This window comes from Pteronotus mesoamericanus, unplaced genomic scaffold, assembly GCF_021234165.1.
Source record: "Pteronotus mesoamericanus isolate MK-2021 breed Mesoamerican mustached bat unplaced genomic scaffold, CSHL_Meso_final scaffold_125, whole genome shotgun sequence".
NCBI classification, from domain to species: domain Eukaryota; kingdom Metazoa; phylum Chordata; class Mammalia; order Chiroptera; family Mormoopidae; genus Pteronotus; species Pteronotus mesoamericanus.
This window is the reverse complement of record NW_026555304.1, coordinates 12,206,741-12,219,678: the sequence shown is the minus strand read 5'-3', so window position 1 is coordinate 12,219,678 and position 12,938 is coordinate 12,206,741.

Here is a 12,938-nt window from a genome sequence, read left to right as displayed (position 1 = left end):
GTGTTTGATGGCTGCGGAGGGAGTCAGTAAGGACTGCTCCATTGCTGCCCTTCTGAAGGTGCAACCACCCTGGCCACAGTCATCAGGGATGGTGTGTGTGTCCCCCAAAACTGCTGGAATCCTGTGATTCAATTTGAAAGGTATATAAGCTTATAGTATGAGTATTTAACAAAGGAATTAACCCTGGACAGGTCCCTGGGGAGCTTACCTTCTTAGGCAGATCATGCAGGCTATCCCATACATGTATACCACATTAATGTTTTGGTATATTTCTTTTTAATCTCTTTATATTTTATAATCTTATTTATTTTTTATATATTGTATATATGCAATTGTACCTTGTCCTTGTCATATAACTAGGTATTGTGAGTATATCCCCATACCAATTTTTCAAAAATGAGATTTTAAAAAGACGTATAATGTGCTTTAAAAATTTTATGTGCATCCAATGCCATTATGCTTATATTTGGAGTAGATTGTAAATACTTTAGATCAATATAGTTTCTTTATATCTTAAAATAGTCTTTTGCTGGGATTAGTGTATGTGTGTGTATGTGTATTTACATTTGTATACATATATAAGTATGTGTATGTAAAAATATAAAATAGCATGAAATTAAAGGAGAGCATCTAAACATTATACATAATAAAGAGAAGTGATTCCAGAATCCTAAAACTTACTGCATTTTGAAACTTAACACGAGCAGTTTGTGAGCTTAAAAAAATCTGTGGTATTAAATCAGATATTTAATCCAAACCTACTTTGTCCCTACACAATTGTATATTGTACAGAAAATAGAAAATGAAATTCTTTATTTGGATAAAATTTTACATTGCTATTATATATTTACTTGGTATGATAAACCAGAAAAGTAAACTTTTAAAATATGGTTATGTTTTGAATTCTGTGGCAAGTGTGCATTTATTTAGTTATTTTTCCCCTTACTTCCAATTTTTTTTTGATCAGATGATATATAAATCTGAGGCCATGAGACCTTTGAATTTTTGAAGTGAAATAACAACTGATCAGTGTTTCTTTGCAGAGCCCTTTTACCATTGTTTCATTTTCTGTACTTTTATTAAATGGCAAAAAATTGTGACAGACTTGAATGAGTCGGTTCTACCACACAGACTTATTGCCATAGTGTCAGCTGTGAGTCTGCATATTCAGCTCTTTTCTAAGCATTTACCTTCCACTTTGCCCCCAAATATTACGGAACAACTTGGCCTCAAGGAATATTCATTCACTTAACAAGTTATAATTAAGTGGCCACTCTGTGCAAGGCGCTGCTAGAGGCACTGGGTATACAACAGTGAATAGAAATGGCAGACATTTCTCTTTTGGCAGCATATGTTCCAGTGCATAAATACAATTAATTACTTTCTTTCACCTCTTGGGTCCATTTCATTGCCTCCTCTTTTCATAAATTCAGTTGACCACCTCTTGTTCACTGGGCTCTGTACAGGATACCACCAAATGCATGCCATTAGCAGTCTTTGATTTCTTTTCCTTGTATTGGTCAATGCTAGATCCTCTTTTCCTGAGAATTTTCATTTGAGTCTCTCCTTCTACTTCCCTGGATTCTTTTTTCTTTTCACCATTCTTCACCTGTTTCATCTGCTTTCTAACTTCTACCCCAACTTCGGTGACTTTCAGAACACTGGGCTCCTCAGCACACCTTGTACCTCGACAGCGAGGGGGCATCTTCCTTTCCTGGTTATGCTCAGCTCTTTACATCCTCTTCAGTCCTGTGCCTGCTGGATGATTCTTCCTGGGATGTGATTCCACTAATTTCTTTGCTTTTCAGTAGCTAATGTGTATCTGGTTTTGTACCCATAGCCAAAAAGACAACGAAAGTCTTTTTATGCTTTTTCAAGGTTTCTTAGTAGGAAAACAGCTTTCAACTGTTGGAACTTCCTTTTCCCCTTGCATTCTTATGTGAGATGTTGGTTTCTTTTCTGAGGAGGGTTTCATGTGGTGAATAATGCAATAATAATCCACGGTGATATTCCAAAGAGGCAGCTACTTATTTTCTATTAGAATTTTTTGCATTTGAAGTAGTCCCTTCTTTTCAGTGATTTCACTTTCCACATGGCCAGACAGGGCAAGGTCTGGTGGATGGGACCTACGTCTGGAACAGACCCCTCATGGAGGGCCAACAGGTGTCAAACACCTGCTACTCACAACTGGAGGTTCCAGGTGCTAGGAAGTCATGGAGGGATTGGCCAGTTGTTGAGGCCCTTCCCCTTGTCTTTTGATCTCTCTTTCTATTCACAAGACCAGTGCATGCATTTTTCTCTGTTGACATGGACATCAGAAGCTCCTGGATGAAGTCAGGTTGGTGTGTGCTAGAGCCCTAGAAGAGTAGTAGGAAGTGAAGAAGCTCTCCCAGTTTCTACTTGATTCTCAGTTCTTTTGGCACACAGCTGGCTCTAAATGGGCAATTTTCTTTCTAAATTTAATCTGTTATTCCACCTCCCTTGCCATTCCTTGTCTGGTGGCCAAAATCCAGTGGTTTTCCCTGTCCACTATGGAGGACCCCAGCCCACGAAGTCCCCTGATTCGCCGCGGATGGAAGAATCGTTCCAGACACTGATTGCCTGTCAAGGAAAGGAGATGGTGATTCCCTCTAATGGGGAATGCCTCAAACCCCTGTGCTCAAAGGCTTTTATTGAGAGGGTTATCAGTGGGGGCTAGGTAGCAGGAATGCATAGGTAATCTAATTACATCAGTATCTTAAGTTTACAGAGTGTAGGTGATGTTTGAAGAAGACAAAGGGCAGGAACACACCAATTTGCATTTGCATGGGTCTGAGATGAGTAAGCATAAGAGCGCCAAATGGTGTAGGGTCAGGGTCCATTAATTATGTAAACTTCCTTCCCAGAGTGAGCTGGTTATCACAGCTTGAGGGAGAAACAAAGCATGCTTCAAGGAGTGTAATTTACTTCTAGGCCTGATTTATGGGGGGGAGAGGGGGGTCGCCGGATGCAGTTTAGGGCTGTACTTGCCTCTAGTATTGTTTCAAGCCCAGCCAGGCAGGTGGAGCAGAGCAGCCAAGAGATAAGGAGGCTTCTTTGAGATAGAATGAGGATTCTGGCCCTGACAAAGCCGAGGGGTGAGGGTCTTTTGCCCCTTCTTCATGTCCCCCAAGTCCTTCCCTGATGGCCCCTATGTGACTGTGCATATCTTAGGTTGCCCCTGTCATCGAGGGGTCTTATCCGTCATTGACTAACCAGCCATCCTTCAGGGCCAAGCAGGGTGATGTGAGGGAGGCAAGAGCTGTGCCCCTACCAGGGGAACAGGTTTTGTCTCCTCTGTGGCCTATTTTTCCCAAGGCCTCCTTGCTCAGCTCCATCCTTGGGCCCTCTCACCCGTCGGTGAAGCTACTGTTCCTGAAACCAGGTGGGACCGTCCCCAACAGTCCACTGTGATGATACCCTGCCTGGCTGGGACCACTCTGCTTCTTCTGCACCTGCTGTGGGCCCTGGTCACAGGTTGTTTCACTGGCATCATGTACCTGGGGCACCTGGCTTTTACATCTGGCTGAGAAGGTGGTGTCTTCTCCCACAGACTCTATGCTTCTCTCTGTAGGTCCTCCCCTTGGTGAACCAGAAGGACCCTCCAAAGAAGACCGTGTTGTCTTCTTGGAATTATAGGATGTTTGGACCCCCGAGAATGGTCTATATCCCTTATCCAGGGTGCAGATTTTCTCTCCTGTGTTCATCACCTGAGTTGGGAGTCAAGGCTGCGAAGCCAGGGCCATCCAGGACCGTCCCACTTCCTTGCTCAAGGGAGGTGGAGGTGAAGGTCCAAGAAGAGACCCCAAGTGGGATGGCAAAGAACGAAGACAATAGGGTGCAAAACAATGGACAGAATGACCAGAACAGCCCCCATAAAAGTTGGGATCTACCAATATCTACCCCTGAAGACCAAAGAAGTTCCCACTTCTTGCAAGAGATCCACAGGGGAAGTCTGAGTGAAGGCCATCCACCCAGGTTTCCAAAAGTTTCACTGACTTTGTGTAAGGGGATGGATACTAAAAAGCCATCAGGGAGCAACTCTTCACTGCCCCCTGCCAGCAGGAAGCCCTTGAAAACTTCCCGCGCCCCTTCTGCTGCTGCTGCCAGCTCTGCTGTGGGATCGAGGTGAGCTGCCCCCACCTCCAAGTTGCCTTGCCTTGCTTTTGACATAAACCTGGGCAAAAAGACCTTGGAAGATAAAACAGAGACCATGGCTGAGTGCAGTGCCCACTCGGCCTGCCTCTTCCTTCTGTCCACCTGGCTAAGTGATTGTAGACACCCTGCCCCTGGCCACTCAAACTGGGCAGATCTCTGCTACCCTCACAGCCGGGGAATCTGCAGATTTGACCTCTTGGCTGACCTTAGATGATAATGAGGACAATGAAATAAATGGACACCACTCCTCCTTGCTATGCTGCTACAGTCATATCTTCTCTAGATTGTGATGTAAGATTCGTGCCACTTTACCAACTCCAATACAGTGTGGATCACTGTATTGTCCCTATAGTCCCTCCACCAGCTCACCCACATTGAAGGTCTGCTGTCCTGCTGCCAACCATCCCATTGGCCCCCAAACCACACATCGGCCCACCTTAGGGTCCCCTGATGGTCAGCAGAAGGGAACCTCTCTCCCCAGTTCTCCTGTTAGCACTGGACTATCGCTAATGGCATTGCAGTTGCCACCAAGACGCCTAACACTGGGGACAGTAGCTCACTGTTTACCATTACATCTGCAGGCCGACTTGTGGTTCTGGGTCCTGCAGTTCCCATGGATGGTGGGAGCTATGGGGTCAGTATGTCCACCCCAGGCCCCACTGTTCACAGGCATCCAGAGCATCAGCTTTTGAGATGGGCTGAGGAAGTCACACAGCACTCCTTCTCTGTATCTCATTGTGGCCTCATAACCAGGGATCCATCTGGCCCAGCGTGGCTGCTGCAGGAGAAGGAGCATGCACTACCCCAGTGCTTGGATACACAGCTGGTTCCACCTTAAATCCCATCACCTGTAGCCCACCTGTCCATAACACACGTGTGGTGATGGGAGAGTATAACATCATTGTCACGACTGGAGGCACTAGTGCTCACACGTGCCACCAGTGCACCTGCGACCCACCTGGACATGGAAAACCTACACTCCCAACAGCCCAAACCATGGGAAATAAAGGTATATCACGAGACATGTCTTTTTCCACCTTTTATCCGACCACCAGGTGCTCTCCTGGCTATATCACATTCATTGCATAGATGGTCCCAGGACCATCCCTGAGTTTAGACACACTTGTAATTGCCCTTTATTTCCAAGCAAGTGCAGCTCACCTGTGCAGAATCCTGGCAATGCTGTGGGAGGGCACAACATCCCTCCCATGATGAGATGACCTGTTATCCCCACTTTCCCTTAGTACAATTGAGTCCCAGCCAAAACACAGGTACACTCACAGGGAAAATGTCCAACCTGGGATGAGAGACCACTGTGTTACCACTGCCATCAGGTCATTTGCAGTCCAACTATCCAGACCACAGACAGGTAGAGTGATAGGGGATAGCTCAGTACCGGCAATGACTGGATATGCTTATTGCCCCCTGTTCGTACAGAGTACCTGCCTCCCCACCCCCTGGCCAAAACAGTTGTTATGGGGGATAGCACAGACATTTTTAGAGAGAAACATCTATTCTCAGTCAAAATGCCGGCCTCCACCCCCATGTTATGGTGCCTCTCTCACTTTGGAGGACTGTGTTTGGAGGCTCCTGCTCACAGCAGCCGTGCCTGTGTTCTGGGCACAGCAAAGGCTAGCCTTGCATTTGGGGCACCTGCCCAGGGGATCATAAGAGCCACCAACAAATTCTATCACAAATCTCAACAAATTAGGAGCAGGTCTTCCTCTGCAAACTATGTGTAACCATAAGTGGACTTTGCTCCACTGGAAAGGGACTTAACTGGTTTCAGTGAAACTTAACCTGCTAATGGTCCTATATCAAGTCAGAGGACCTAAGGGAGTTGTGTTAGGGGTGGGGGTGGGGTGTTTGAGGATTAGAGGCAAATGAGCCCAGTTGAGAAGTTCCTGCAACTTAAGTCCCTTCAATAGCCTAGCAGAGGAAGTTCACACCCCTTGTCCTGGCATTTAAAACCGCAAAATCTGCTCACCTGTAGCCATTTTTTCTCCCTCCCTGCTTGCAGCACATAGAACTTCCTGCTGTTTTTCCCAAATAACCATTCTGTGCTCATGCTGCTCTTTTAGATATCATCAGCCCTGACTTCCTTTCCCACCTTCAATTTGATAATCCTTGCCCATAACATAAAACATTTCTTAGGTATCTTGTCATTCAAAAGTCTTGTCTCTTGTCCCAACTGGATTAGGTATAACTCTTTTGTGTCCTTGAAATACTCCATGCATATCCCTGCTGTCATACTTATTAGGCTGTATTATAATTCAGGATGGATATATGTGGGTCCTCACTAGAACAGCAGGTCTTTGATGACAGATGCTCTTTTTTTAATTCATCTTTGAATCTTTTGCACTAGATTTATATTTTATCTCACACTAGGCACTTCATTAAATATTTGATGAATGTGTGAACAAATGAATAAATGAAAGCTGACTTCATTGGACTTCAGTTTTGATGGGATCTAGAGACAATACAATATATAAAATTCCTAGGTGAAGCGATGGATTTATGGTATTTGCCCACATCTTATTTTTTAGTCCTTGTATGTGCAGTAGCATGCATGGAAGAGATCTGATTTTACATATATAGATATAGATATAGATACAGATATATAGATATAGGTATAGATATATATAGATATGTGTAGATGTGTTTGCAAAAAACCCCAGAATTTATTAAAAAATCATGTATTTATCCTTACATGTTTAAACTTTAGTCATCTTCAAAACACTCTCCATTTGATGCAATACACCGATCAAGACTTTTTTCCCATTGTTTAAAACAGTTTTTGAACTCATCGATTTTGATGCCGTTTAGTGCGTTTGCTGTTTTTTGTTTCACTCTTTCACATTGGTAGAATGTTTTCCTATGAAGATTTTTTTTTCATCCAGGGAAACAAAAACAATGTCACTCGAGGCAAGATCGGGTGAACAGAAAGGGTGGGAGACATGAGAAGGTCATGCCATTTTTGGTCAAAACTGCTGAACACTCAGCGCAGTGTGAGAAGGTCCTCTTCTAAATCACTCCTCATGATATAGGCAAACACGTTGAAAGAACCTTCAAAAAAAATTCACTGAAGCCAAATGCAGCCTCTCACAACACCAGCTGGTACAGGTGATACAGATGTGTACAGCTGTGATACAGATGTGTTCCTAGAACACTCACCTAGAGAGGGAAGCCTGTACTATGAGGTGCTGTCCTCCAGAAGATAATTCTGGTTTTTTTGGGTGGCCCCCCTCGTGTGTGTGTGTATTTTTTTTTGAAGATTTTATCTATTTGTTTTTAGAAAGAGGGGAAGGGAGGGAAAAAGAGTGGAAAACATTGATGTGTGTGAGAAACATCAATTGGTTGCCTCGTGCAAATGTCCCAACCAGGGACTTATCTTGGCCTACAACCCAGGTATGTGCCCTGATAAGGAATCCAACCAGTGACCTTTTGCTTTGTGGGGCAACACTCAACCCACTGAGACATGCTGGTCAGGAAAGGAAATCTGATTTAAGAAAGAATTCCATAGTAAGTGTATGTAGAAAAGGAGGAACTGATGGTTCTATATAGGAATTAAACCAGAACCTTTGGTCTTACAGGCAGCATGCTCTTTAACCAAACAAACAACAGTGTAGAAAAATTTATGACAAGTCCTATCATAAATAGAAAAATATAAGGTGATATTTGAGTCTGAGACTTCAACTCTGAATCTCTGGTTCTTCTACCAAAAGCATTTTGATTTTGATGCTGGCAGTGGGTTTGTCATATATGGCCTTTACTATGTTTAGGTATGTTCCCTTTGTTCCCATGTTGCTCAGAGTTTTTATCATAAATGTGTCCTGTATTTTATCAAAAGCTTTTTCTGCATCTATTGATATAATCATGTGGTTTTTATCCTTCATTTTGTTTATGCGATGAACACATTTATTGATCTGTGAATGTTGTGCCAATTTTGCATTCTTGGAATAAATTCCACTTGACCGTGGTGTATGATGTTTTTGATGCATTGCTGTATTGGGTTTGCTAATAATTTGTTGAGTTTTAGCATCTATGTTCATCAGGGAGATTGACCTGTAATTTTTTCCTTGTAGTGTCTTTATCTGGTTTGGAATTAGAATAATGCTGGCCTTGTACAATGAGTATGGGAGCTTTCCCTCCTCTTGAAATTTTTTGAAATAGTTTGAGGAGGAGAGCTCTTCTCAGAATGTTTGGTAAAATTCACCTACAAAGCCATCTGCTCCAGGGCTTCAGTTTGTTGGGAGTTTTTTTAAATTACTGCTTCAATTTCACTAGGTATAATCTATCTACTGAGATTCTCTGATGCTTCCTTATTTAGTTTTAGAAGATTGTGTTTCTAGGACTTTATCCATTTCATCCAGGTTATCCAGTTTGTTGGCATGTAGTTGTTCAGAATATTTTCTTACAATCCTTTGTATTTATTTGGTGTCAGTTGTTATTTCTCCTCTTTTATTTCTGATTTTATTTATTTAGGTCCTTTCTCTTTTCCTTGATTAGTCTGGTTAAAGGTCTGTCAGTCTTCTTTATCTTTTCAAAGAACCGACTCTTGGATTCATTGATCTTTTGTATCTTTTTTTAGACTCTATTTAATTTATAGTACTGGAAGTGCTAGCCACAGCTATCAGACAATAAGAAATAAAAAGCATCCAAATTGGAAAGGAAGAAGTAAAACTGTCTTTATTTGCAGATGACATGATACTGCACATAGAGAACCCCAAAGCTCTGCCCCACAGAACTTCCAGGTGCACTTTTCTGCAATAGGCCATGCTACTAAGACAGGGAGTCAAAGCAGCTCTACCTCATACATAGAAACAAATACAGGGAGGCTGCCAAAATGAGGAGACAAAGAAACACGGTCAATATGAAAAATAAAACACTCCAGAAAAAGAAATAAACAAAATGGAGTTAAGCAGTTTATCAGATGCACAGTTCAAAACACTGGTTATCAGCATGTTCAAGGAACTCTTTGGGTACTTCAACAGCATAAAAAAGACCCAGGCAGAAATGAAGGTTCCAGTAAGTGAAATAAAGAAAAATCTACAGGGAATCAACTGTGGAGTGGATGAAGCTGAGAATCAAATCAACGATTTGGAACAAAAGGAAGAAAAAAGCATTCAATCAGAACAAGAAAGAAAAAATTCAAGAAGATGAGGATAGGCTAAAGAGCCTCTGGGACATCTTCAAAGGTACCAATATCTGAATCACAGGGATGCCCTAAGAAGAAGAGAAAGAGCAAGGAATTGAAAACTTATTTGAAAAAATAATGAAAGAAAACTTCCCTAATTTGGTGAAGGAAATAGAGAAGTCCAGTAAGCACAGAGTCCCAAACATATGGACACAAAGGAGGTCACACAAGGGCACATCATAATTAAAATGCCAAATGTTAAAGGTAAAGAGAGAATCTTAAAAGCAGAAAAAGGAGAATTACATACAAAGGAGTCCCATAAGACTGTCAGCTGATTTCTCAAAAGAAATCTGCAGGCTAGAAGAGACTAGCAAGAAGTATTCAAAGTGATGAAAATCAAGAACCTACAACCTAGATTACTCTATCCAGGAAAGCTATCATTTAGAATGGAAGGGCAGATAAATTGCTTCCCAGACAAGGTAAAGCTAAAGGAGTTTATCATCACCAAGCCATTATTATATGAAATATTAAAGGGAATTATATTAGAAAAAGATCAAAACCATGAACATTAAAATGACAATAAATTTGCAACTGTCAACAATTGAATCTAAAAAAACAAACTAAGCAAACAAGAACAGAAACAGAATCATAGGTATGGAGATCATTTGGAGGGTTATCAGTTGGGAGGGGAAAAGGGGAGAATGGAGGGGAAGATGCAGGGATTAAGAAGTACAAATTAGGGGGATGTTAAGAACGGTATAGGAAATGGTGTAGCTGAAGAATTTATATGCACGACCCTCAGACAAGAACTAAGGAAGGAATTGCTGGAGGGACTGGGGACACTGGGTGGAGGGTGGCAATGGGGGAAAAATTGGGACAACTGTTATAGCATAATCAATAAATTATATTTTAAATAACAAAAATAAAAACTGTTACAATTTGTTTTATGTCATAGTATACACTTTTTTTTTTTTTGAGCGTATGTTGTTAGTATATGGTTTATCTTATTGAATGTTTCATGTGTTCTTGAAATTTGTATTCTACTATTGTTGGGTGTTCTACAAATACAAATTATATTCATTTGGTATAGGAGCTATTCAGTTTTCTTTTATCCCTGCTGATTTCCTATTTAGTGTTCTGCCAATTGTTGAGAAAAGGATGTTGAATTGGTAACTATACTAGATTTGTCTATTTCTCCTTTTAGTTCTGTTTTTGTGTCACGAATGGTGATACCTTTGTTTTACGGACATAGGATTGTTATATTTTTGGTGGATAGAACCTTATCATGTAATGTCACTTTCTAACTTATATTCTTTGCTGTGAAGTCTACCTTTAATGTTTGGCTTCTTTCAGTTTAGCATGTTTTGAGGTTGATCTGTTTTGTAGTAATTAGTACTTCTTTCCTTTTCATAGTTGACTTTTATTTTATAAATACACCATATTTATCAATTCATCTGTTGATGGATATTTGGATTCTTTACATCTTTTCTGGATATTGTGAATAGTGCTGCCATGACATTCATTTACAAGTTTATGTCTTTTTCAAATTTTAGGGTATGTGTATAGCAGAATTGCTGCAATGTCAGGCCAAGTAGTTTCTTATTTTATTAATTACAAAGGAGGACCCAAAAACCCCACAATTTATTAACATTAATTTAAAACATTGTGTATTTATTCTCATGTTTAACCTTCAGTCACTTTCAAAGTACTCTCCATGTACTGCAATACACCTATCAAGATATTTTTTCCACTGCCCAAAACACTTTTTGAGCTCATTTTTTATGCCTTTTAGTGTTTATGAAGTTTTTTGTTTCATCTCTTCCCCATCAGCAAAACGTTTCCTTTTCAGGACTTTTTTTCATCCAGGGAAACAAAAAGGTTGCTTGGGGCAAGATCAGGTGAATACACAGGGTAGGGCAGGGGGTCATAACATATTTGGTAAAACATTACTGAAAACTCATTGCAGCATGGGCAGGTGCGCTCCTAAGTCACCCATTGTGAAATGGGCAAATGTTTTGCAAGTCTTCCAAAAATGTTCACTTAAGTAGAACATAGCCTCTCACACCACCACCAGGTGGTACATTGATACAGATGGGTTCCTAGAACACTCACCTAGCGAGGGAATAATGTACTACAAGGGGCCTGCCCTCTGGAAGATAATCTTTGGGTTCCCCCTCATATAAGGTAGCCCTGTTTCTGTTCAAAATAGGAGGATTTGTTACTAATATAGCAGAATGTAGGAAATGGTCCTGAGTAGCCACATGCAATATCTTTACAAATGGCAATTTAGAATATGAAGATATTTAAACTCAGTAGGAAAGGGGTGAGTTACATCAAACAGTATATTGAGCACTGCCTACTAATCCAGAAGAAAAAAATTATAGGTTCTAATACCAAATCACATCAAATGAAGCATTGGATATACAGACATTTACTTTGAATCCAGTGTATGATGGTGGGTGCTTTGCTGTCAGTATGGCAACTGACCCAGGTAGCAATGCTGGCAATCGGGGTGGTGAAGGCTTGATCAACAACTAGATTCCAGTCAGTTGTGTCACAAAACAGTCTCTTAACATGAGCATCTAGTCAAACCACGAAGATGATGTACTCAGCAGCTGTAACTTTCCCCATAGTTCACAGCACCAGAGGGGCTGCTTTTGTCATTCTGTATTGTTACAACTGGCATGTCAAACAGACACAACAAGGGCCCAAGACTAAATAAAAACACACCAAGTTTTATCAAAGGGAATATTGGCTAGAGTTGAGAACACATCATGTTTTGAGTCTGCATAATGGCAGAGGCTGAAGAATTGTAGGATCTGAGTGATTCAACTAATCAAACCATCAGTGAAACAAGGCCTTCTTAGAGTAACCTCTATGGATTTAGGGCCCTACTGAACCAGCAGCTTTGCTCCAGGCAGCAAGGTGGGGATAAATCTCTCTGAGGGATAGCTACTATTTCATACACAGCTGATACTGCTGGGTCTAGGACACCTGTATTCATGAACACGCCATGTGCATTTCACATGAGAGTTAAGTCCTTTCCATCTTGTTAGTAATCCTAAGATGACACACTCCCAGATCAAGTCAGAGACCTCTGCGAATCAGGTAACCAGTGTAAAAGAGCTCAAGAGTAAGCTAATAGCTGCTTACAAATAGTGTATATTTGGTAGCCTTGTCAGGGCATCAAGTCAAACTACCCCCACACTCCCATGGGCGCATCCTTTTGTCAAAAAAAGTTTTGAATCAACAGAATCAGTCAGACTTGAAGCTCAAAATGTTCATTAAGGGCTGTGAGACCTCAAAAATATCTTCTTTACTTCCTGACTGGGAGAATTTTGTGACTTATGAGAATGGGGAGTACAGCATTAATTTCTACTGTACTTCCAGATGTACAAGTAACCACAGTATATTGCACTGGTGCAAATGGCCCCATTTATTGATAAAGTTACACTCATTTCCCTTCCCTACTGTAAACCCTAACCTAGTCACATTATCTATAGCTAGGTACCCCCTACCTCCATGCGAACTGGTAATATGTTGACGTGGGTATTTGTATCGTACAGAACCATAAGAACCTGAGTTCTTCCCCTCCCTGAAAGTTCCCAGAATACTTGGGTGTGAG